This window comes from Pelodiscus sinensis, chromosome 1, assembly GCF_052426305.1.
Source record: "Pelodiscus sinensis isolate ZL-2025 chromosome 1, ASM5242630v1, whole genome shotgun sequence".
Lineage (NCBI taxonomy): Eukaryota > Metazoa > Chordata > Testudines > Trionychidae > Pelodiscus > Pelodiscus sinensis.
This window is the reverse complement of record NC_143052.1, coordinates 203,870,662-203,896,730: the sequence shown is the minus strand read 5'-3', so window position 1 is coordinate 203,896,730 and position 26,069 is coordinate 203,870,662. Positions and strand designations below refer to the sequence as shown.

General features: G+C 40.5%; 1 protein-coding gene across 1 annotated transcript in view; it reads right to left on the bottom strand.

The window, feature by feature from the left end:
- DMD (dystrophin) overlaps positions 1 to 26,069 on the bottom strand; it is a 2,135,104-nt gene that overhangs the window by 2,085,930 nt on the left and 23,105 nt on the right. The gene's annotated exons all lie outside the window — the stretch shown is intronic.

The window sequence follows — 26,069 nt, the reverse complement described above, 5'->3', positions numbered from 1 at the left end:
TAGCAGGAAAATATATGTAGCTGAGAAATTGTTCTTAAATGGGCAATTAACGTTTGTTTTTGCATACTTTTAACCAAATTTTGTTTTTCCATAGTGGTATGCAACGGAGATAGCAGAATATCATTAACGAATTAGGCTGACTAAAATTCAAGCAATAATGGAAAAATAATGCACTGTATTTCTAACATTATAATAGTTATTTTCAAATATCTTCTGTTATGTAAAAACATTAGGTTTAATTAAACTAAAATATTCCAAGCAAAAGACTGTGTTTTAATTTGAGTATAAAACTTTGCACATATTTAAAGCCATAAAAACGTACTTGCTAACTAGTTCACTCTGGTCTCTTTACATTTTATGCCAAATTGGCAGGTTTAATTCTGCTGATTTAGAACATTTAAAACAAATGCTGCTCTGCTGGGAGAGATGGTGATTGAGATTGATGCAGGCAAAAGAAATTAAAATCTTTTTAGATTGCCAAAATAAATTCAGAGGTTCTTAAGCAAAAGACCTGGTTTTATCATTTTTTCCCCAGAGAAATATTGGGACTGATCACTTTATTATTACTTGATTATGAATATAAACTGAACAAGAGTACTTTTAGGCCCCAATTTAGCAAGGTAATATAACCACACCAAAAACTTTAAAAGCATAAGCACTCCAATGATAAAACTATTCACATGCTTAAAAAGTTAGGCATATGTATATACATATCTTGTTTAACTATGGCCAGATGTCAAAATCTTTATATTTGTAGATATCTAATGTATAAAACAATGAAGCTTAAAGTAAAATACGATTTCCATTTAAAAATTATTGCTATAAGGTTTGAGAATATTCCTAGTTTGTTCACGTGAATTATTGGGTGGATTATCAAGGAGGGTTAAATCCTTGCAATCTGCAAGTTTCTGCACCTAATTTTTTTAATAACTTGCTATCTAGAGTAATTCACAGCCCTGATTAGACAACATAGCTCCCTATACTGTGTAAGGCAAGAGTTAAACAACTCAAAATGAGCTTCACAAATGCCAGCACACTGAGCAAAGATCCATGTAAACTAAGCAATAGGAGGGGCTCTGAAGAGCAATGTGGCCTAAATCCTGCCATATAAAGGAAGCCCCCAAACCCGGAATAAAAAAGTGAAGTTATGACAACGCTTCCACTAATCAGTCCAGCAGTAGAAAGTGGATTCACATGGGATGTTGGAGATTTAGTTGCAATTCCCAATTCCGCCCAATGTGGAGCAAGGATTTAAACTTGAGTTTCACGATTGCCAGAAGGGGCAGGCATCTGAGTCTCTCACATTTTGGAATATACACTCTGAAGAGCTGCTATTACACACTGGCTACAGAGCCTGTTTCTTTCATAAGATCCTTCAATATACTAATAAGGACACCTGTTGTGAGATATTATACAGTGTACCATTACATCACATCTGTCCCTTTCACTTTTATTTTCCTACCTTTTACAAAATGTATACGATTAGAGATTCTTTAAAGTTCAGCATGGGTCAGTCTCTCAAGTCTCTCCTGATTCATATTTGCAACCTTTGCATCTTCTCTTCCTTGTTCTGCTTCTGCCATCTGAAGAGTTTGTTCTTTCTGGAGAATAATCAACAGCACAAACTGTGGAGTTCAACAGTTTCTGTGGAACTCTGCATGGTCTGTCATTTACATATGATTTTGGCAATTAATTATTTTTTATGACAGTTAGAATCCATCCTTTTTCACCATTCAGTTTGACTGGAATATGGTTATCAGGTTTTAAAGCCGGTAGTTCTTAACTAAATGTAGTCTGTTGTTAAACTGTTTGTAAGCTCTTTGAGCCTCTTCATCTGATGTGGCTACTCTTTGGCTATGTCTACACTTGCGGCTTCTTGCATCAGAAGTATGCAAATAAGGCTAAGCGTGGAATATTGCCGAGCCTCATTTGCATACCTAATGAGCCTCCATTTTTGCAGAAGAGGCTCTTGCACCAGAAGGAGCTGTCTACACTGCCCCTTCTTGTTCAAGAAAAACCCTTTTGCGCAATGCCATTACGCCAATTCTTTTCAGGAATAATGGCATTGCACAAGAGGGTTTTTCTTGTGCAAGAAGGGTCAGTGTAAACAGCTCCTTCTGGCGCAAGAGCCTCTTTTGCAAAAATGGAGGCTCATTAGGTATGCAAATGAGGTTCTGCAACATCCCACGCTTAGCCTCATTTGCATACTTCTGATGCAAGAAGTCGCAAGTGTAGACATAGCCTTTATGTGTGGCCTCTCAAGAGATAGATTTTTTTTTTTGGAGAACTATTTCTGATGGGAAGACAATTTAGGATTTATGATGGACTATATCTTGTAGCTGCTTTTGGTATTGTTCTGTAACACAGAAGAGCAATGAATGTATTGTCTTGCTGTAGGATTCTCTTGCCTGCCTGTATAGCTCTCAGCCTGTCTAGTCAATTATGGATAATGTAGCCTGCTAGCAATATAATAAAATCATATTTTGTTGGGAATGACTTGAATTATCTAGCAGTGAAGTGTAGTGTTTTCTGTCATTCACTGTCCAGAAATAACTAAGTGAACAAAATTTACTTCATTTTCACAATAAACATTGCAACATGTTATGACTCTCGAGTTCATTATGTCTACACACACAGAAAAAAATAGATCACTATAAGCTAGTAATGGTATCCCAACTCCCTTCAAAAACAGAGTATCATTAAATCCTCTGATTTCTTCAACCTCTCTCATTATGCCAACCATCATAAGAATGGCTATTCTGGGTCTGAACAAAGGTCCATCTACCCCAGTATCCAGTCTTCTAACAGTGGTCAAGGCCAGATGCACCAGAAGGAGTGAACAGAACACGTAATCATCAAGCGATCCCTCTCCTGTCATCCATTTCCAGCCTCTAACAAACAGAGGCTAGGCACACCATTCCTACCCACCCTGTCTAATAGCCATGGATGGGCCTAACGTCCATGACTTTATCTAGTTCTTTTTTGAACCCTGTTAAAGTCCTGGTCTTTACAACCTCCTCTGGCAAGGAGTTCCACAGGTTGACTGTGCAATGAGTAAAGAAAAGCTTCCTTTTGTCTGTTTTAAACCTGCTACCTATTTTATTTGCTGACCTCTAGTTCTTATGTTATGGGAACAGGTTAATAACTTTTCCGTATTCACTTTATCCAAACTAGTCATGATTTTATAGATATCTATCATATCCCCTTTAGTCTCCTCTTTTATAAGCTGAAAAGTCCAAGCCTTTTTAATCTCTCTTCATATGGGACACATTGCAAACCCCTAATCATTTTTGTTGCCCTTTTCTAAGAAGAAAAACAAAATCACTTCCACAGCCTCCCCGGGATGTTCCAGTGGGGAGGATCGCAGAACCTGGAGATGCACATTACCATCACCCCCGCCAGCAGGTTAGTACAACACATCCCCATCACCCCTTCCCTGTGGCGCTGCAGAGAGGAGCAAAAAGGTGGTGAAAGCGTCACAATAACCTCTACTCCAAACAACCCCCGCCCCCCGCATCAGTGGTTTAGCAAGGGGGGAGCAGTTGCCCCAGGTGCCATGCAAGGGGGGCACCAGGCTGAGATGGCAATGTACAGCCCCGCACAGTGAGCCCAGCACTGGCAGGCCACTTGCTCCCTACAGACAAGCCTCTGAGGCAGGGCTGGGCAGCGAGAGCAGGTACTTAAAAAGGTAGGGTTACCATACACCCGGTGCCTGGCTCTGGGGGAGGGGAAGGGCATTGGGTTAGAGTGGAGGAGCTAGGGGTACTTAATATTTTTGTAAAGGGGTACTTTATTTAAAAACAAAAAAAAGTTGAGAAACACTGCCCTAAACCAATGGATAGAGCACTCTCTGGGGAGGTGTAAGATCCAATTCAAATCCTGTACCATATCAGGCAAAGGTGGAGAGAAACTGAACCCAGGTCTCCCATATCTTGGGAGAGTGCTCTGACCATTTTGTGCTCTCGGCACACCTATAATATTAGGAGGGTCCCAAAGGAAAAATAGGTAGAAGAATGTCTAGCTTGCATATCCCACTGGGACTTATCTGTGAGTAAGGTGACATGTTGTTGGATGCTGTCAGGCATTACAATGCAGAGAGCAAACAGCCACCAAAATTTAGTCATGGGGGATTTAAAGGCCTGAATCTCAAGTGTTTAGGGAATGTAGGTGCCTACAGGGTCAGATGGCAGATGAGCAGGAGGGTTGTGAATGACAGTGGCATCTAAACATTGCCCTTATGTGCCTAAGTTTTGCTTGTGAATCCCACCCTATTACGGCTTTGTGGAACCGTGTACAGGTGGCAACATATAAATAAAACCACACAAGGTCTCAGGGACATAAACAGCAGATTCTCTTTGTCAACCACTTCTTTTATAATCACAATAGCTGTTGCTGATTGTAATAGGGAGAGACAGGGAAGAGAAAAAAAAAGTGATTACAGAGGGATGGGATATTTTTACACTTAGGTTTATCTTTCTCTCATCCCCACTACCCACATTCTCCCTTTCTCTTTTTTTCCAGGTAATAAAAGGAACATAAGTCTATTTGACAAAGGACTAGATGTGGATCGGAAGTATGATTTCAAAGTCACACGAGATGCAGTATTTTCATTCCTGATAGAGGATATCCTTTAAAAGATAAAATGCGGGGAGCCCCTGGTATTGGCTTGACAATCATGAAAGTAAAATTGGTACGCAAACTTACCAAACTATTTAAAAGCTACACAAAATTGGAAACTAATTGCAGACTTTAGCTATGTAGAATATTGTGCATGGCTTTTTAATTTTTATTAAAGCAGTTAGGTTTTGGTGTCTTCGGAATAGAATCATAGTTTTATTGAATTCAGCCTTGCAACATCCCTAAGCATAATACTTAGAATGTCACATTACAGATTGGAAGACATCGTCAAGGAATCACAGACTTTCCCCAGGATCAAAAAGCAGGCCACTAGAAAAGCCAAGAGTAGAAACTTTAGATCTTCCATCTCTCAATACCAGTTTTTTCCCCCACAACTAGACCAGAAGTTTTAAAATACGAGAGATTGCTTATATCTAGGGGGAAAAAATAGAAGGAATGGAGGGGCAAAAGTCAGCCCGTGATGAAACAGAACATGCTAAAGATGAGAATCAGAAAGTACTAGCAGAGAGTTAAGTGAATAAACTCTATGCAATGAAAACAGATAAAGGAGGAGGAAGAGCCAACAGAATTAACAGGTATTAATAAGAAGAGAATGTTTATGTAACTATAAAATAGTAACACAAGGTCAAGATTAGCACTTTTCAGCTGGCGTAACATGATCCAGAAATAATTTTAAAGGGGTATCTAGCAGGTCAGACTACTCTGCTGGTGACAGCAATTTCTCTGGGTTACCTGGGCTCAGTAGGAACGAGGGCAGAGATTTGACATAAATGCTCCTTCTCTGAGTCTGACTCCTACTGTTGTGTGTCTGCATCCACCCCTGCTCTACCCTATTTTACTGACCAATCCCAGACCAAGTCCTCAATTTTCCCTCTCTGCCCCTCTCAATCCAGTGAAGCAGAGCCTGGAAAGCTGTGCAGCTGTTTCAGTGTTCTCAGAGCAATGCTTCCACATGTCAGGAGCAGGGAGATGTGAGCCTCACTTGACACCCAAAGCATCATCACTGCCCTCAGCCTACTAGCATTCACCCACTTTGCTCCCCCCAAATCCTCCATGCACACCCATTTTTATCTGTTACTTATAAAATTGCTGAGAACCACTGAAGGAGTGCCAGGTAAAGAACAATGAGCACACAGAAAAACAATTAATATGGGAGACCTCCTAGGAATGGCACCTGTCAAGGAATCACAAGACAAAATGCTGATAGCAAAGATCTTCTCTAGAAATGGGGAAGTGTGATAAGTTGGGGAAGGAGATCTTGGAGGGTTATGAAAAGAGCAAAATGCACAATGAGAACGGCCATCTATCTGGGCATAACACAGGGACTTAAGAATATCTTGAATAATGAGGGTACTACATTTGTGGATATGCTACAAAATGCTGCCTTAGGAAATACCCTGGGCTGAAGTTCTGCCCTCATATCCATGAAAATCCCATTGTAGAGATGTACCGGTGGGATCGCTTTTAAACAATAACCATAATCTAGTTATGTTTGTAATCATGAATAAATTGAGGCAAGAATGGGGATAAACAGAAAGGCTGAATTTTACCAAAGCACTTTTTCTACAGACATAGGAAAAGATTTAATAAATATATACAGGGATAAAAGCAATTAAGTAAAGGATACAGACAAGAAATTGAAAGTGTTCAAAAATAAATTCAACTGAGCCGCTGGCATGTATTCTAGTAATCAACATAGGAACAAAGGAAAAAAAGACAGATGTAGATGAAGAGAAGAATACCGGGAGGTGGGAAGGGAAAGGAAGAGTATAATGCAGAAGTAAGCAAAAGTATAAAAATACCATATATACAGGAGCCCTGGGATAATTAAGACACTTTAAGGAATGACAATTTAAAGGTGCACAAAAAGTAAGTAAAACACTTCTACAAAAGTGCAAGAGACATTGTCCAAAATAAGTAAGAATCAGGAACTCAAAAAGGAAAGTATGAGTGTGAGTTTCCCAGAGATAGCAAGAATGATTTTTTAAATGTTATGACTATTTTCTCTCTTTCACCCAAAACAAGCAAGGAAGTAGCCCTTACATTCACATTTGTAAATACTATAACCATCAATCTGTATTGGCTCTCAGGATGCAAAATCCTTCCAGTTCATTAAATCACATTTCATTGAATGACCAACAAAAAAAAAAAAGTGGCACCATATTGTTGACATTTACCAGAAAAAATTTTAGGGTTGCTTCAGGAAAGGACAATACAATTAGTTCTGGACTTTAATTTAATCCTGTCTGAATAATGATAATGTCACAGTAGTGACCTTCAGAGTCATAACTACTGTCAGCTATTGAATGATACCATCTCTGTACTGTTTTTCACTATCCCCTTTCTTTTTTTATTTAGCTGAGGGTCAGTTGGTACAACAAATAGCAGAGACCGTGTGGAATTATTTTTCCCCTTTTACTGTACTAACTCACTATTTCAGTTAAATAAAATTAAAAAAAATTAAATTAAAAAAAATTTTTTTAAATGGAAGGCCCCAAATAGAAGACTCATTAATAGCTTTTCTCCATGTAAATTATGTCCCCTGGGTCAACTTAATTTTTATTACCTTTTCCAAAGGCTTCTACCAGGTTAAAGAGGCAAAGAAGTCATGCTGGTTATCCCCAATCGTGTTATTCTCATTCAAGTGTTGTACTGTTCTCTCTGTTATTACACACTCCATCATTTTCTGCATAAGGGAGGCAAAGCTCACTGGTGTAAGTCCTAGGATTCCCCTTTAGCCTGAGTGTTCACTCTGGAGGATTAGTAACCAGATGGTTTAAAGACTCAGTCTTAGTATGTTTCCCAGAGGAGGAAGGAAAAACACATATTTGGTGACTGAGCTATGGAATGTCTGGAAATAGACAACACATGCCTTCTAACCACAAAACAATTAACAAAAGTCATGAAGGAAACCTTACCAGAAAGGTTTGCTATATTTTTTTGGAAGCCAAGCAAGCAGCATGCTCTTTGCAAGCAATGGTACTGCTTACCTTCATCACACAGCATCTGTTATATTTACACCCAGCAGAATGGGAGACTAAGTCAGGTGCCCCTGTGACTAACACAGTTGTCTGCTGTGGTGGCTTTATTTTTGTGGCAGCAAAACAGAAGCCAAAACTAATGTGAGGCTCTGGCTTGGTGAGCATATGTGCAGACCCTCTGAATACATGCAGGGACAGGACATCACAGTAGCTACATTACTTTAGCATGCCCTATTGAGCCATTCTTGAGAAGCTGAATCAGTGACCACAATACAACAGCAATACATAGCTGTTGAGGAGTGGGCAGGGTGAATCCTCACTTGCTGAGCTGGATAAGTGATTCATTCCCAATAGTTTATTCATTAATACTGTCATCGCCTTATTGCATTTGCCAGCTATCTGAACAGACTGCAATTCTACCAAAGAAAACACTAAGAACTATTGTTTGTTGCAGTTCATTGTAAGTATTCAGAATGTGAAACTGGAACTGTTTTGATTGGATACATATCATGTGATATGTTTATTTCCTTTTTGAACATATGCCGCTCTTCGAATCAGGTATCCTTTAGCAATATTTCTGTTAGCAATTTCAAAACTTACCAGTTTAAGTAATAAAAATAAATTAAAGAAATACATAAAAATCCAGTTTTTCAAACCTTCCTGACAAGAAATTAATTTACTAAAGCATCCATGGAAAGAGAACACAGATGGGTTGCAGACACAGGTGAAATAAATTCATACAGAATTTCAAAAGAATATTTACAGTTTTTTCCTTTTTGCAATATTTGACTAGCCTCGTTCCCCATATCTATTTATGTGCTCTCTGTACTGATTTGCCTATTATAATCACACCAGGAAGAACTACTTCACTGCTGTTCAACATAGCTATTGCAGTCTATATTTATTGGGTAAGGAAGGCAGTAATACAATGCACCAACAAGCCTCAAGGACTGTAAGACAATAGCTTAGCTAAACTAATCAAATCATAAAGCCTCAACAGCCTTAGCATAAATGGCGAGCCAACAGCAACCCTCGACCATAAGACATCACAAGACAGAATGCTAAAACAAAGATGCTAATTGATACTATCTTGGGATATTTTAAGTTAGGGACATCAGCAGATATCTGATTGTAAGAGTACCATGATAATTAATTGACATATAGTATTATTAATAACCTATGGGACCCAGAACATCTTACTGTCCCTGTATAAAACTATGGTACGCCCACATCTTGAATACTGTGTACAGATGTGGTCTCCTCACCTCAAAAAAGATATTTTGGCCTTGGAAAGGGTTCAGAAAAGGGCAACTAAAATGATTAGGGGTTTGGAACGGGTCCCATATGAGGAGAGGCTAAAGAGACTGGGACTTTTCAGTTTAGAAAAGAGGAGACTGAGGGGGGATATGATAGAGGTCTATAAAATCATAAGTGGTGTGGAAAGGGCTGATAAAGAAAAGTTATTTATTAGTTCCCATAATAGAAGAACTAGAGGACACCAAATGAAATTAATGGGTAGCAGGTTTAAAACTAATAAAAGAAAGTTCTTCTTCACACAGCGTGTTGTCAACCTGTGGAACTCCTTGCCAGAGGAGGCAGTGAAGGCTAGGACTATAATAGAGTTTAAAGAGAAGCTGGATAAATTCATGGAGGTTAGGTCCATAAAAGGCTATTAGCCAGGAGATAAAATGGTGTCCTTGGCCTCTGTTTGTCAAAGGCTGGAGAGGGATGACAGGAGACAAATCGCTTGATCATTGTCTTCGGTCAACCCTCTCTGGGGTACCTGGTGCTGGCCACTGTCGGTAGACAGGATACTGGGCTAGATGGACCTTTGGTCTGACCCAGTACGGCCATTCTTACGTTCTTATGTTCTTATGGGAGAAAGCCTCCCGAACAATAGTAAGATAAGGAACTATCGATAAGGGTAAAGGGCTGAAGCCCCTATGGTATATGCATTAGGCATAATGGCATCAGTATGACAATATATAAGCTGTATCCCAGCCTGTTGTGCCTTGGGAGATTATGATCACTGGTGATGAAGAGGAGGAGAAGGAGAAAGATAATGACCAACATCTGAGGCTGTTATGCAAGGGATGGTATAAGTATGTGGGTGTTCACACATATATTCTGTATAACTTGTATCTACCTTCTGGGTTAGAGTCTTTGTGACTTTGCTCACTAGTAAAGCAATTATAACTATAGCGTTATTTCATCAGTGAGAGGGTTTCAACCACGCACATTAAAATTTTCAAATGAACAGTAATTTTAAATGATCCTGGGCCAGATATCTTAGGATAAGCACCTGTCAAACCTTACCTCATTAACCAGAAACTCTTAAGCAACCTATATGTAATCAATAGATCAGGCAACACTATGCAGAATGAAGTGTGTCTACAGTTCTCTGCCATATTTCCATTGAGATGACAGCATTTCAGTAAATGTTAAAATCGTGCCACCTTATTCCACTGCAGCAGACACAAGTAACAGTGAAGCTGCTAGCATACAGCTAAAGAGGGAAAGGAACAGAGAAGCTTCCCTCTCTCGTGTGACACTACTTAAGGAGAAGTTACCCAAAGCTCCGTTCTAGCATCACTAGCCTCCCACAGGTAGAATTGTGTCTTCTTTCTCCCCATGCCAGCCAACAGACTGGCTAGACCAAGGAGCAACATGTGCTCCACTATTTCATCTGCAATCCTAGGGGCTAGAGGAGAAATATGATAGAGTCAGCCAAAATTCCTCTTCTGATTCTGAACGGAATTTTCCCCATTCACAAACCTGTACCTTTCAGCCCAGGGTTGTGCCTTTACAGCACAGTCTAGACCTAAAGCTACTAATGCACTGAGCCCTGCATAACTTGTTAATGCTTTTGAAGCCTACAATCAATCTTGAATCTGTATCTTTGTCTCTGCAGTTCTCAGAATTTACATCACCCTCCTTCTAAAACAGAGGATTGCTCTCAACACTTGGTATATTTCAAAAAACAACAAAGACCTTTTTATCTGAAATAAACTTTAGCCACAGAACAATGATAAAGCACTAGTTATCTGTGCAATTCTATCTTCCATGGTTTCTTTATTGGTTGTTTAAATAGGCTTAACTTTGTTGTTGAGATGCCTAGAATGCTAAGACTGCAAAGTAAATTGAATTGTTATTTACATTATGATCTTCTCACTGATGCATTGAGTAAATCACCTACCCTAGAAGGAGAGATACAGGGGAAAAGCCAGGAAACTACAAAATGTCAATTTCTACTTGAACAGCATAGAAAACACTGGAGACTGCACTGTGGAATGAGGGAAGGAAGTCACAGAAGAATTGGGGCATGATCCAAACTGGTTGAAGTCAATTGAAAAATGGCCCTTTATTTCAGTGGGATTTGGGTCAGGTCCGTGCAAGATATGTAGATTTACCATTTCTTATATATCTTGTATAGCAGGACAAATGCACACCTCTTTCTTGGGTATCCTGCTCCCAAACTAGAAGTGTAACAAAAGCAAGACACTTGGAGAGGTTCTCTCTTCCATCTACCTCTTTTCCCCACAGGACAGAGAGGCATTTGGGAATGCATTTTCCTCCCTTGCCTCTAAGAAATAGTGATAGTCAGGGCAGTAGGTATCCCCTCCTTTTTTTCCCCCCACAACCTCCCAGTGCACAACACCCGTTTGGCAGATGGTAAAAGAATGATGCAGAATTAGCTGTAGGCAGCTGGCAGTAAAGGGGAAGCTATAAGGACAACGAATCGGAGGCGTTTCCCTTATCCTGATGCTCAGCATCAACTACTCCTTCAGCCTGTGATATGTTGTGTGGATGAACCCCCATGACTTCCTATATCCATGTCTGTGTGTATTCTGGCTTACTTCCATCACAATTCCTTCCTCCCTTAATCTTTTCTGATATAATGCAAACACAATCTTATGTATTTTTCTATTCCTTCCTCCCCTCCCCCACATTTTCCCTCCTTTTATAACTTTTTATGTTGCAGACTGCTTTCTAACATGATGATAATTTTCAAATTACCTTGTATAAATGAACTGCTTGGCAAGCCCTAATTCTACACATCACCACCAGCCCGAACCTGATGGTCTGGTGTGAAACCCATCCCTTTTAACGCGAGCACATCTTCCCCAGTCTAGCAACTTTCCCTGCAGCTAAAAAGCAACCGAACATTTATGCAACTAGCTGCTTTTAATGAGATAAATGGAAGTATATGGAGCACTGGTTTTTTCCCCTACTGTTACTCAACACCCAGTCTTTTAATAGGTACAGTATTGGGGCCCTAAAGAAACATTATCTCTACCAAATGTCACGATTTAGGTGGCCTTTTCATAAAATCATGTTCTAAAGTACAATGAAAAGAACTTAAATACAATACAATAAAATCAGTTACTAATACAGCACATAAGTCTCCTGAAATAAACAAACATATATGGGATATCTGTGAATAGAAGCAGTCAGAAACATTAGTGAAGTGACAGAAAATTAGTTATTGGGGTAAAGTTCAATTGCTTAAAAAAAGAGAGGAATTGGGCAAAATAGCAATACACAACCTCAGCTATACAAACAAGGATGGTGTTGGGTGTTATGCTTCTCAGGGCTTACTCAGAGTGGTGACACAACTTACTACTACCCACCCTTTGTGGGTGCTGGACTCAAGCACTCTTATCCATCCCGCTGGAGGTGAGCGATAGATACACTCTCACCCCACCCCCCAGGTACCCCTGGAGCATCTAACCTGTGACCTACTGGACACTCAGTGTTCACAGATCCGCTATTCCCAAAAGAACAGTACACACCAACTTAAGACCCTGCCCTACTTTGCACACAGCACTTAAATAGATGCTTACAACACACAGAAGATTAATAAAAGGGGATTCAAGAAAAAAAAGCAATCAGGAAGAATAGAAGTGAATGACTACATATAAAACAAAATTGTAATATGCAGTCTATAACCTAAACTTAATAAGATGCCCTCTTGTCTAATATAAGAGACTGTCATACCGAAGACTGATAAGACTGAGAATTGACATAAACCTAAGGCATGGCAAGGAACAAGTTTAAAAAAAAAACCAAAAAAAAAAAAAAAAAAAAAAAAAAACCACATTTAATCTTAAATGCCAAATTTTATGCTCAGAAATTTTGTTTCAGATACCAATATAAAGTGGGAATTGCTCACACTTGTTTGGGGATAGAATTTGGTCCTCAGTTAACTAGATATTTAACACATGGCCTAAGGCAAACAAACAAACAAACAGAGCTCGTTGTGCCCTTATGTGGGGACATTTTCGTAGGTGGGAGTTGAAAATAGAAACGCTTCCTTCTTTCTTATAATAGATTGAGACAGGGAAATACGGAACTTGCCCCAACCATTCCTTCTTTACCCCAGAAGAATCTAAGAATCCAATTTCTGCAAACCTATGTATCACATATTCCATACACCTCTTGGGGTAGGATGCCATAGACAAGGATGTCCGGTGCCAGTGTCTCCCCTGAACATCATTCTTTCTCTACTTATTCTTCTAAAATTCCATAGTGTGCCCATGATATGTATTCCAGGGGGTTCATGGGAGGAGGAGCAATCTGTGGATCTTGTTGCTCTCCCTCAGCCTACCAGTTTGAGCCCAAAAGTATAATAGGCTATAATGTCAGATGGGATCAGTAGACTTAGTGGTTTGGATGTCTTTTTGTAACAAGCCAAAGGAATTAACTGCAATTTGAATTAAAGTGTATCTTTTAGAAAAGCATTCAATCTTGGCTTAAAAATAACCAGTGATTAAGAATGTACCACAAAACTTAGTAAGTTGCTTTAATGGTTAATCACCCTCACTGCTATGGAATGCTCTAATCATTTCTAAATAGAGTTCTAAAAGTAGTTCAATAGTTTAGACACCAATTTGAAATACAAATATGGTAAGGACACACTGGCTTCCTTCTGGGCATAACCCAGTCTTCCTTCTGTATGACAATTTTCAACTGTTGCCTCCCCACTTCGGAATTATTTAGCAATGTTAAAAATAATTAAATGAATCATTAAATAAAATATGTAACAACATAAATAAACAAACACTCTACAATTAAAGATACAGTCTAGAAATCATTCCAACTCGTATCACAGCTGGCAATGTCATTACGAGGCAGCTGGTGGCTGAGATGCATGCCAACATGAATCTATCAATCTCTGCTTTGCTATATTATTAGGGAAGCCTGCATTCCTTTTACTTGGATTCCCTACTCCCAAACCAAGGGGCTTCACACGGTTTTCCATTTAGCAAATTGGTAGTCTATTGCCTCTCTCATGGTATTTAATGCTTCTGAAGGTTCCTGCCAGTTGTAGGTTTGTGGTGCATGGTCAAATGCCCATTGATGTCTTGCCAATGAATTCAATGGACTCTTGATGTTGCCTCTGAGGCTCAAATTTAAGCCTAAGACACAAATTCTTTTCCATACCCTCACTGTTCAGTAAAGAATTTCATGCAGTATCTCTCTCAAGGAGAAAGTTGCTTGCCTCTGACACATACCACAGAACAAGCTGTATTACTCGAATGATTCAGTCAAATATTTCATTCTAAAACATTTGAGGTATCTCTACCACAAAAGCCTCTATTTTCCTCAGTTATTCTCAGCATCAACAGTAATGTTGCTGTTTCTGTGTTCTGGTTTCACTGTTGCAGTCTTATCAACAGTTGTGTATAAAATAAAAAAGCCAAAAAACTCTTTTCAAGAAAATCAAGAAGTATTAGAAAATAAGTTCCAAAAACTGCTGCACTCTCCTATGTTTCACAGTCCACTTAAATTCTTGGCAAGCACTTCAGCTATAGCCTTTTAAAAGGCTGTTAACAGCGACTAAAAGAATACTGGGGCAGCTGAAACGCAGACACCGTGAAAAGCAATACAGATAACAATTTGTTCTTGATATACAGCACTTCACTAAATATAATATAGGTTCTATTTCCAGGGCAATATTGTTTTAATAATGAAAGCAGAGCTTTATTTATGCAAACCTCTGAAAGTGTCACTGCATGAGCAGTCATCTCCTACTTCTATCTTCACTAATACAATGGATGCGTGTTCCCACTGTACCACATTAGCTACTATAATGCTTCAGTAAAACCATACAGTTCAAACATAACATGATTACAAAGTGCTTAATATGATAAGACATTAATCACATCATTATGGAAGTAAGATTTCTTACTATTGTGGCACACTTTTAAAACTACTGAAGTTGCTTGCCTAGCATAATGATGCAAAAATAATTTTAAAACAAACTATCATACAGTGTATGCTGAGTAGATTTGGTTGTATCTGTTTGCAGAAACTGTTCATGTTTCAGGCCAAAGGGCTGCCCCTGCTCTGTCAATACTGACTGAGAAGAAACAGCAAAGAGTACAGGAATTTAATTCTGGTACACACTAGACTACAGTAACACAGATTTTTTTTTTTTTAATTCTTGAATTAAAAATAATCTGTTCCATTGCAACAATTTCAATATTTGATCTTGGCTTTGAAAAAGATATGGAGTGGGAAGTTTAGCTACATGTCTGTCCAATAAGAGGCCTTATTTTATTCTCCTACATGAATAGTTGAGTAGTAACACAACCACAGCAATTCAGTTCCCACATTTTGTGGATGACACACATCCCCACTGACATCTCATACCCTAGATCCATCTGCAAGAACTAGTTTTGTGCCAAAATGCTCAAGAAGCGGAAAAAAGTGAAGCTAGAAAACCATCTGCATGGGGCTCACACTCTGATGGCCTTGAGACATGTTCAACATTAAGCAAAACCCAGGATAACAGTGTGTGTCAGATGGCACTACAGAGTCAGTAGTTTAATAATAGAATGCTACCTATTGGTTTGTGTTTCCATTTTAGCTGTATTCCACTAGAACAGAGATCAAGTATTTGCACTACCATGTAATTTTCCATTTTATAGCAGAATTACTCTTCTGTTGTTCTTCATATTTTATCACAACAGCATGGAATTCATGCTGTTTGCCAACCCATTTTGCCTGCTATGGAAACATGGGACTTTTCTTTCTGATAGCTTCAACAAGCAGACAGAGAGATAATAAACTACTAAAACTGCAGCAGTTATTTTGCATGCCTATGTGGTGCTAAATTCAGATAATTACATGACACCCCTATGCAAAATAGCTGTTCTCGGTGCCATATTAAGCAGTGAATAATTTAATAATGAGTCACTGTTGTCACACTTTCCTGATACTGACTATAAGCTTTTTGTCTCCATCAGTCCCCTCCTGGTCCTCCGATTGTTAGTAGCCAGCTGACAAATATGAAATTAAACAAAATACAGGTCTACGTAGCACTTTAAAGACTAACAAGATGGTTTATTAGATGATGAGCTTTCGTGGGCCAGACCCAGTTCCTCAGATCAAATAGTGGAAGAAAATAGTCGCAACCATATATACCAAAGGATACAATTAAAAAAAAATGAACACATATGAAAAGGACAAATCACATTACAGAACAGAGGGGGGATGCGGGGGGGGGGGGAGGAGGAAGGAAGGTAAATGCCTGTGAGTAGCTTCCCCAATTATCACCTCTAATACCATTAACTCACAGACATCTCCCCTTCCCCACCTCTAATATCATTAACTCACAGGCATTCACCTTCCTTCCCTCTTCCCCCCTCCCCCCCGCTTCCCCTCTCTGTTCTGTAATGTGATTTGTCCTTTTCATATGTGTTCATTTTTTTTTAATTGTATCCTTTGGTATATATGGTTGCGACTATTTTCTTCCACTATTTGATCTGAGGAACTGGGTCTGGCCCACGAAAGCTCATCATCTAATAAACCATCTTGTTAGTCTTTAAAGTACTACATAGTCCTGTATTTTGTTTCAGCTACACCAGACTAACACGGCTACATTTCTATCACTATTCAAATATGAAATTAAGCACTCTTGTGCCTGCTATGGGCAGTGACACACATCCTGTGCTAGTTACCTCATCAAGGGTGGATATCTAAGAAACCTGGTGCAAATACTCTTCAGAAGCCATACAAATGTGTTCTTTTCATCTCTCCCTAATCTCTTATCCTCTTCCCCTTCACAGTCTGGTAATTGTGCTCAATGCTAATGAGTCAATACTTGCTGCAATCAAAAATGCGGCAATTATTGTGGACATAAGATACTCAATATTACATTTTGCAGGAATAAAAAAAAATACCAAACATGAAACATGCACCAGATATTGTATGTCTTCTAACACTGTACAAAGAAGTTATGTGCTGCCACTGACATCATATGTACCATGAACCATAATGAAATATGAGATACTGACAATGAGGATATGCTTTAGTGTCACAGACCTGGGGCTTTATTTACTTACTCTTGAACAGGAGACTCTCTCTCAAAGATTAAGTTGAGCAAAACCAGACTCACACCTGAAGGGCGATGTAAAATTTTTGTAAAAGTTTTTAATCTTTCCTTCATTTTGGAGTTTTAATTTATCAGACTATTCTGAAATAATTATTCCATTAATTAGTGAATATAATCATATACAAAATATTTCACTCTGGTAGCTTTTAAGGTTGAAGTGGTTAACTGAAAGCCACAGTAAACACAAAATTAGCCACACCTGTAGCCAGTCTACTAGACCTTTACACTTCCAGTTTTCATAATTACATAGGAATTTATTTGCCTGTAGTTATCATGTTATTAAGAAATCAGTTGTATTGCAAAGTTTCCATTCTAGATAAACATTTATCACATATGAAGTATTAGATTATCATTAACCCCATTTTATTACCCCCAAAAAAGGGGGAGGGGAGGGAACAGCATCTAAGATGTCCCATGACCATACACAGATTGATAGAGGAAACTGGCTTGTTTGAGTCTGTAATTTTAGGTAAAATTTTTCCACTAATTATTTTCCCAGTGGAAAGTGTTCCAGGAATACAAATATGATTTAAAAAAAAAATCCTATTGTGCATTGAATTATTTACTTATTTTTGTCCTGGTTCCAGAATTTTACTTCTTTTCCAAACCATTTTGTTCATATGTGGTGGTGAAAAATTCAGAAGAAAAAAAAAATCACAAATTTTAAATTATTACCTCTTTTGCTTTCCAGAATAAGACTTTTTTTTTGGGGGGGGGGGGGGCATTTTGGCAACCTTTAAAAACAAAGTAACAAGACCACAAAAGGCACATTCATATAATTAATGACCACACTTTTTTAAAGAGGTGGGATATAGGGGGGGGGGGGGGAATAATTACTATTCATTATTATTATTATCCCATGTCTTAAGACCTTGATTATTAGTTTTATGTATCTGATTACAATGATGTCTGTTATCTCTTCTCTCAGGACTCTCTCCTACACAGATGCAGATTTGCCAGTTATACAATAGAATCACAGACATCATCATAAATAAAAAAACAAGTATTACTGCTGCAAATGGACTGCACATATTCAGCTTAATTTTGCCTTTTTTTGCATGAGCACATACTTGACATCTAGGCGAAATATAATCAGGCCGACAGGGGAAAAAATAAATTCAATCAAATTTTCAAAAAGAAACGTGATGCCAGAAACCACATATTTCTGATGGGAATGCTGTGTTGCAACACTGTTCCATGAAGATTTTGAAACCTATTTATTCTGATGTTCTGTCTGAATTAAGTATTTACCATACAAAAGTTTACCTTATAGATATAAAGACTTTCTGAAATAAAAACTCTTATACAATATTTTGGACGTAACATTTCAAAAGCAAGATACACACTGGGTGAAATCCTGGCCCAATGAATTCACAGGTTTTAAGGACAGATAGGACCACTAAGATCATTCTAGCCTAGGGGTGGGCAAAAGCCTCTCAACGGGTCACATGTGGCCCGCCTAGGTTTTGATCCAGCCCACAAGGCTGTTCCAGACCCCACTGCCTAGCACAGGGGCTGGCAACCTACAGCACGCATGCTGATTGTCAGCAGCAATGGGGAGAGAGCTCAGCCCACCCCGCCTCCCCTCTGCAGCTGCTGGAGAACTCTCCCTCCTCCCTGCATCAGGTTAGGCTGTGGTGGGAGGAGGCAGAGCTGGGGCTGAGGCTCCTCAGGAGCACTTCGGCTGGGACAGGAGGTGCCGCTGCTGCAGCCACATGGTCTGGAGCCAACCCCAGACCACAGTGGCTCCAGGGCCAGAGCCGGTGCCAGACAATGTGGGCCCTGGCAGTAGGGCCTTCCTCCGGAGTGGCAGGGACAGCGTGACTATGGCCATTGCTGCAAGGGGGCACAAAGCCAGGTAAGGTTCTCCCTCATGCCCAGACTCCTCCACCCCAATACCCTCACTTTCCTTTCCCCTCCCTCCAAGACCCAACACCCAGAGCTTGCTCTGACACCCTCCCTTGTTCCTGCGTCCTTCCACTTAGACATCCTACTCCCAGCCTGCTTCTGCGCCCCACCTTCCTCCCAGATCCTGCACTCCATTCCTATCCTACTTGCTGGCATCCCTGTCTTGCACACTGTACCCCTCATTTTTGTCCCTACCACACAGCCTAAAAAGGTCCATACAATCCACTAACTCTGGAATCCCAGAAAAGTAAATCTGGTCTATGGGAAGCCCTGAACCTCAGTTTCCCCCTCCCTTTCCTTCCCCTCACCCCATGAGGCTGCAGCACTAAAGGAGTGAAGTGACTGAATTGGGGCCACATCAGTGAGTGTTGGGGTTTTTTGGAGGAGTTTTTTTGCTTCTCACTTGTGTGGTCCCCAACTGATTTTTCTGTAGGTCAGTGACTCCCAACCCAAAAAAGTTTCCCCACCTCTGCCATAAATAAAACATTGAAACCTTTTGTGTTGAACATAATATATTTTATTTAAAATGAAGTTTGATAATCTAATATGAGAAAGTTAAAATGCTTAATCTGTTTCATAATTTAAATTAAACCGTTCTCACTAGCTGCAGCTGGTTCAGAAAATAAGGTCACCATTCCCAGCCTGCCTTTGCCTCTCCTCCTTTTCCCCTGGCACACGGAGCCATGAATAAGTTAAACCTCAGTTCGCCACTTCTGAAAGGTTGCCAACCCCTGCACCAAAAGGTAAGATCTGTATCTTTCTTTATTTATTAATGAAGCTGCTGTAAGTAGGACTATTATTGACTTTAAAAACTATCACCAACACTTGGACCTGTACATAGATGTGAAGAAGTCAAATCTTGGCACTCCACCTCTGAAAGGTCGCTGAACCCTGCCCTAGCACATTGCCTGGGAGCTGGAGGCACACAAGCCCTTTCTATTGCTTCTATTTAAAAGGCTCACACTTGCTGGGTGGCTGCATTGCCTGGCAGCCACCCTGCATGCGAAAGCTCTTTAAACAGAAGCAGTTGAAATGGCTTGCATTTCTTGGTCCCACTGGGCCTGTTGCCTGGCAGCTGCCCGAGAGGCTCAAGCCCTTTCAACTGCTTCTATTCAAAGGGCTTGTGCTTGCTGGGCAGCTGCCAGGCAACAGGTTAGCAGCAGGGCCAGGAGCTGCGAGCCCTGTTATATGAATTCTAAGCCTCCACCTCAGATAACTCTGGGAGGAGGCTATTCCCCACCACCTTCCCATCTGCTCCAGGTCCCTTCCATTGGCCAGAAGTCAGGGGGCAGAGACCCCAGGCCAAGCAAAGCTCCCGGCAGGGTAGTTCTCAATCCTGCCCCTGCCCCCTTCTGCCTGAGGCCCCGCTCCTTCTGGGTCCACCCGCAGCCGCTTCCTAAATTTGTGAACTGGCCTATATTCAAAAATTATTGCCCGCCCATGTTCTAGTCTGACCTACTTTAAAATACAGACCAAAGAACACGGTATTTGACTTCGATGAGGACAGGATTTCATCCAATGAAAAACGTACTTGTCTCTTCCTTTAACAAGATGCTAGACTCTTCCTTTCTCTTAGACCCATTTCCTTCTGTAGATCTTCACCTTTGTGCAAGCCTGGCATGATTCTGAGTATACACAGATGAACATGAGGAGAGTTGAACTGCTGGGTTTGGGATAGGACAGAGGATTAGGGATCATAGGGTAACAGGAATCCCAGGACAGAAATGTACAGCATAGGAAACACATATTGGGAAACAAGGGAGTCCCATTGGTGGTGGGCTTAGCAACCCAAAATGCATCAAATGGGGAATTAATGGGGGACGGCAGAGTCACAGAACGGGGATCAATAAAGTCATGGAGCAACATCATAAATGAAGAAAACAACACCTCCCTGCTCAAAAAGACTGTATATATTGGGCTTAATTTCAACATGATTTAGCTCTGCATAGTGCAGTCAGTTTCCCAGGTGTCACCAGTATCTCAGGAATGGAAAAGAATCTCACAGGAATTTACAGAGTAGAACATGAACGGAGAAGACATCTCTGGAGTGGCATATGTGAAAGACAGATTTTGAAAATAAGAGAATACTTGATTAAGTAGGTTTGCTACAAGCAGAACATATGGGAAGAGAAGCTTGAATGGTTTCCTGCTGAAATTAATATCCTGATTTTGTGCAGTGGCTGATGTTGAGTTTTAAACTTTGATCATCATTAGAGATTCAGTGTGTGTGGGTGCACAAAGTAATGGGGTGAAGTTGGTTCAAAAGCATTTAAAAGCTCTTCTGGAAAAGCTTATCAGGTTCACAATCCATTAGCTCTGGAAAAAGGACTTGTAAGCTAGGAACTTACATGTCTATTATCTGATACATTTCCTGCTCTTGAGAAAAGTATCTTCCAATCTCAGCTACATAACAGTGATATATGAATTATATACTCTGAATAGATATTTAATGAAGCTACTCTTTGTGAAAGGATAATTGTTTATATTTGCACTGCATTCAATAAACAACAGGTTAAAAAAAACACTTAAAAGAAAGCTTTCTAGAACCTATATGTGTTGCCCTATCTTTTCTTTTTATTTTTTAAGAGACAGCTATTAAAATTTAAATGCTTATGTTGTTATGGTGGAGCATCTCTGTCCGAGTTGAGGTCAATGGTCAAAAACCATCAGTCAGATTCAGCCTCCAGGAAGCAGATGCAATTCCTGGGGATGTCTCTAGGCCAAATTCATTTGCAATTTAAATATTAAAATAACATATGAGATATAATTTTGTATAAAGGGGTGTAAGTGGCAAAGTTATTCAGCATGCATCAACTGGCATTCAGTGAGTGCCAATAGAGCACTTCATGCCCATAGGGAATGGAAAGAAGGTAGGGGATGTAACAGAGAAAACAATGTAGGAGGAAGTAAGCTTACGCATTCTTATCTCTCCTATGTCCACTTGTATTTATGTCTATGGTACCCCCAATGCTCTTTGGTCCAAATTTAACCCTTGACAACAATGGGAATTACTGCATCTCTAGGTTACATTTGACTGAATTTGACTCAGAATTTTTTTTTTTGGACTGGTGGTCAAGCAAGCAGAAGATATGCGCTCCAGCATAATATAAGCATTTTAGTTTTAATAGCTCTCACTGGGAAAAAAAGCACAAATAAAAGATGAGAAAACAAATCTATGCATTCAAATAGTTTTCATATGCACTGTAGAGAGTGAGAATTCATTCCAGTAGAATTTAGACTGAACGCTCATCTGGCAAGTTGCAGTTTGGAATCCAAATTATGCCCTTTTATGCACTAAGAGAGACAAAGGGGGTTAATTCTGTATCCCTACTACACATGCAGATTAACTAACATCTATGGGACTATATAGGTGTAAGAGCAGTATTTAGCCCAAAGAGCTTAGTTATATCCTTAACAGCATTATTTGGACAAAGGGGATCTACCAAAGAAAATCAAGATAGACATCTTCAGCAACCTTAGATGAACATTATTCCTTTACGGTGTCTACACTGCACCCCTTTTCCGGAAAAGGGATGCAGACGAGACAAGTCGGAATTGCAAATGAAGCGAGGGATTTAAATATCCCCTGCTTCATTTGTATAAACATGGCTGCCACTTTTTTCCAGCTCGGGGCTTTGCCGGAGAAAAGTGCCAGTCTAGACGGGATCTTTCGGAAAATAAAGCCTTTTCTGAAAGATCCCTTATTCCTGATTTTAAGAGGAATAAGGGATCTTTCGGAAAGGGTTTATTTTCCGAAAGATCCTGTCTAGACTGGCCTTTTTCCTCCAGCAAAGCCCTCAGCCGGAAAAAAGCGGCAGCCATGTTTATACGAATGAAGCGGGGGGATATTTAAATCCCCCGCTTCATTTGCAATTCTGACTTGTCTCATCTGCATCCCTTTTCCGGAAAAGGGGTGCAGTGTAGACACAGCCATAGGGTTTGCCACTTCATCGTAACAGAGACCCACTGCAGATCAAGTTTCACATTCAATCAGAATACATTCAAATGCTGCAACAGAAGGTCAAAAAGCAACAGTAGATGTCTATAAATGACTGCACCACAGGAAGTAGGAGAGGGTTGTCTCTGCTTACCAGAAAAGAACTCTGTTTTATAGCTCGGGGGAGGGAGTAGAAGGGGGCAAATGAGATCAGAAACTGCTGCAGAGAGGTGGACAGCATGCAGTTTGCAACACTGACTCACCACCTCAGGAATGAGGTCTAGAAGGCATAAGGGTACAAATGCTGGTTGAGAGAAAACTCTTGGTTCCACACAGCAGCAAAACCTGCATTCACCACCCCTACCCTCATGGAGGCAAACATCAAGTAGGGTTAGGACAAGCTGTGGTCATCATGTTAATCACTTTATTAAGGGGCAGGGGAGGAGGGTGTCTGGGAAGCAATTTTCCCTACATTGCCAGATTGACTTTGGGGGGCAGTCAAATTGTTTCACCTTTCCCACAGCAAGAATCAGGGAGGACCTTCTTTTTGGAGAAGAAGAAGAAAAGTAGGCCATATGTTGGAACTTATTTCATAAGGGTGGGCAGATGTCCAGTACAGGAAGTCATCCAAGGATCAGATAAATGGCCTGGTATAGGTCTTAAAAGGAGGTACTGGATAAAGGAACAGAACTGGGGATGGGGTTTGGAGATTCCTTTGATTGGTGCGGCAGGGAGGCAACACTCCTCCCCCTTTCGCATTGCCCACCACAGCTATGGCACATGGTAAGGTCCAAGCCATGGCTAGCTAGGGAACCTGGATGGAAATCAAGGGGAGGGATCAGGTGGGATCCCAGGTAATGATTCAAAGCCATGGTCACCAACCAGATGATCAGAATCTATTATATATTTTGGAGCCTCTGACAGGTGCTCCTGACTGGTTTGGCCAAGAGGCTATCAAGTGCAGGCACTTCACCTGCCTCTCCCTCTACTGCTGCTCATCTCCTGCCCTTTGCCTTGGAGTGGACCCCTCACACCCACCCTGGGAGCCTCTTGCTTCATGGGCAAGGGAGGAAAAGGTGAGCAAGAGTGCTGATGTCAAGGAGCCCCCTCTTCCATTTTGTATCCTGTCTCCACAAAGCAGAGAGGGGGCACAGCAGGACTTGGGATGGAGTTTTCTGGCTGCTTTTTGGGAGTTGTGAGAGGCCAGGACAGGGGTGAGACTGTCTTAGCCCCACTGCACCCCCACACAGGAGCCACCTGAGGTAAGCAGAGCCCATCGGGAGCCCATATCCCGAACTCCTATCCCAGTCAAGAACCTACTCCAAGCTCCTGCCCTACCCCTGAGCACCCCTGCATTCAAACACCTTCCCAGAGCCTGCACCAAGAATCCCTTCCTGCATCCCAACTGTCTGTCCCAAGCCCCTCTCATACTCCAAATCCCATTAACCCAAGACCAGGGCCTGCACTCCAACCCTCTGCTCCAGCATGATGAAAGTGAGAGGATGAGGAAGGGAGGGAGGATGGAGTGAGCAGGGGCAGGGCCTCAGAGAAGGGGCACAAAGGAGGCAGGGCAAGAGTTTTTGGATACGAGGTAGATCTTGAATTGCACTTAAATTCAAAAAGTGATCTCGTGGTTAAAAAGGTCGGAGACCACTGATTTAAAGTAACATGGATGGGCCCGCACTGAACATTTTATCTGCCAGGTAGATAGGTTTAATCAGGCTGCAATTTATTTCAAGTGTCTCCTGCCTTCCTTTCCATATGCCCAGACAATGCACTCCTGGAGGCAGTCACATGCAACGCTCTAGCAAAACATCTACATAAAACAATCTGATTTAAATATACAGTAGGAGAATTCTGAATTTTAGCAATATAGCTACAGGCTGGAGGAGCCCTAACACTAGATGCAATAAGACATCACTTTTGATCTCATTCCACAAACTTTTAGAAGATTCTAAAACAGTAAACAGACTTCATAAATCTTTTCCCCTTTGATCAAATTACTGCCAAGAATCCACTTTAGTAAAAACTCACATTCATGAAATATAATCCCTTTATGATCTCATAAGGTAAACCAGTTACTCCACACATCTATCTACAGGTGAGTTACATTGTTTCTCTCTGAAGTAATAAAACAAACTATTAAATGTGCCATCATCAGCACAGTACTTTTTCTCCATAAGTTTATTTTTCTGAAAATTTTTTATTAAAAAACTGGTTCCTTCAAATAAGATTTGTTTAATCATAGAATAGAACTGGAAGGGACCTTGAGAGGTCATCAAGTCCAGTCCCCTGCCCTCACAGCAGGATCCAGTGTCCTTTAGAGACCATCCCTGACAGAGGTCTATCTAACCTGCTCTTAAATATCTCCAGAGATGGAGATTCCACAACCTTCCTAGACAACTTTTTCCAGTGTTTAACCACTCTGACAGTTAGGAAGTTTTTCCTAATGTCCAACCTAAGCCTCCCTTGCTGCAGTGTAAGCCCATTGCTTCTTGTCCTATCCTCAGAGGCCAAGGAGAACAATTGTTCTCCCTCCTCCTTGTGACACGTTTTTAGATACCTGAAAACCACTGTCGTGTCCCCTCTCAGTCTTCTCCTTTCCAAACTAAACAAGCCCAATTCTTTCAGTCTTTCTTCATAGTGCAAGTTCTCTAGACCTTTAATCGCTGTTGTTGTTCTTCCCTAGACCTTCTCCAGTTTCTCCACATCTTTCTTGAAATGTGGTGCCCAGAACGGGACACAATACTCCAACTAAGGTCTAATCAGTGCAGAGTAGAGCAGAAGAATGACTTCTCGTGTCTTGCTCACTTCTGTTAATCCATCACAGAATCATGTTTGCTTTATTTGCAACAGAATCAGACTGATTCCTCATTATTTACCTTGTGGTCCACTATGACCCCTAGATCCCTTTCTCCAATACTTCTTCCTAGACAATTACTTCCCATTCTGTATGGCTAAATATACATTATGAGTGTTCTTGTCAAAAATATGTTAATGAGGAACTCATTTGCATGAGTCAATCTCATTTGCATATTTTCTGCCGATCCATTTTTGCGCTAGGGTTTTTGTGCAAAGACAAGCAGTGTGAACGTTTTATTTTGTGCAAAAACCCCTTTTCCCTCAAGATCAGGAAAACTCGTAGTGTAGACGTTGCCTATGTGTGAAACTGATTGTTCCTTCCTAAGTGGAGTACTTTGCATTT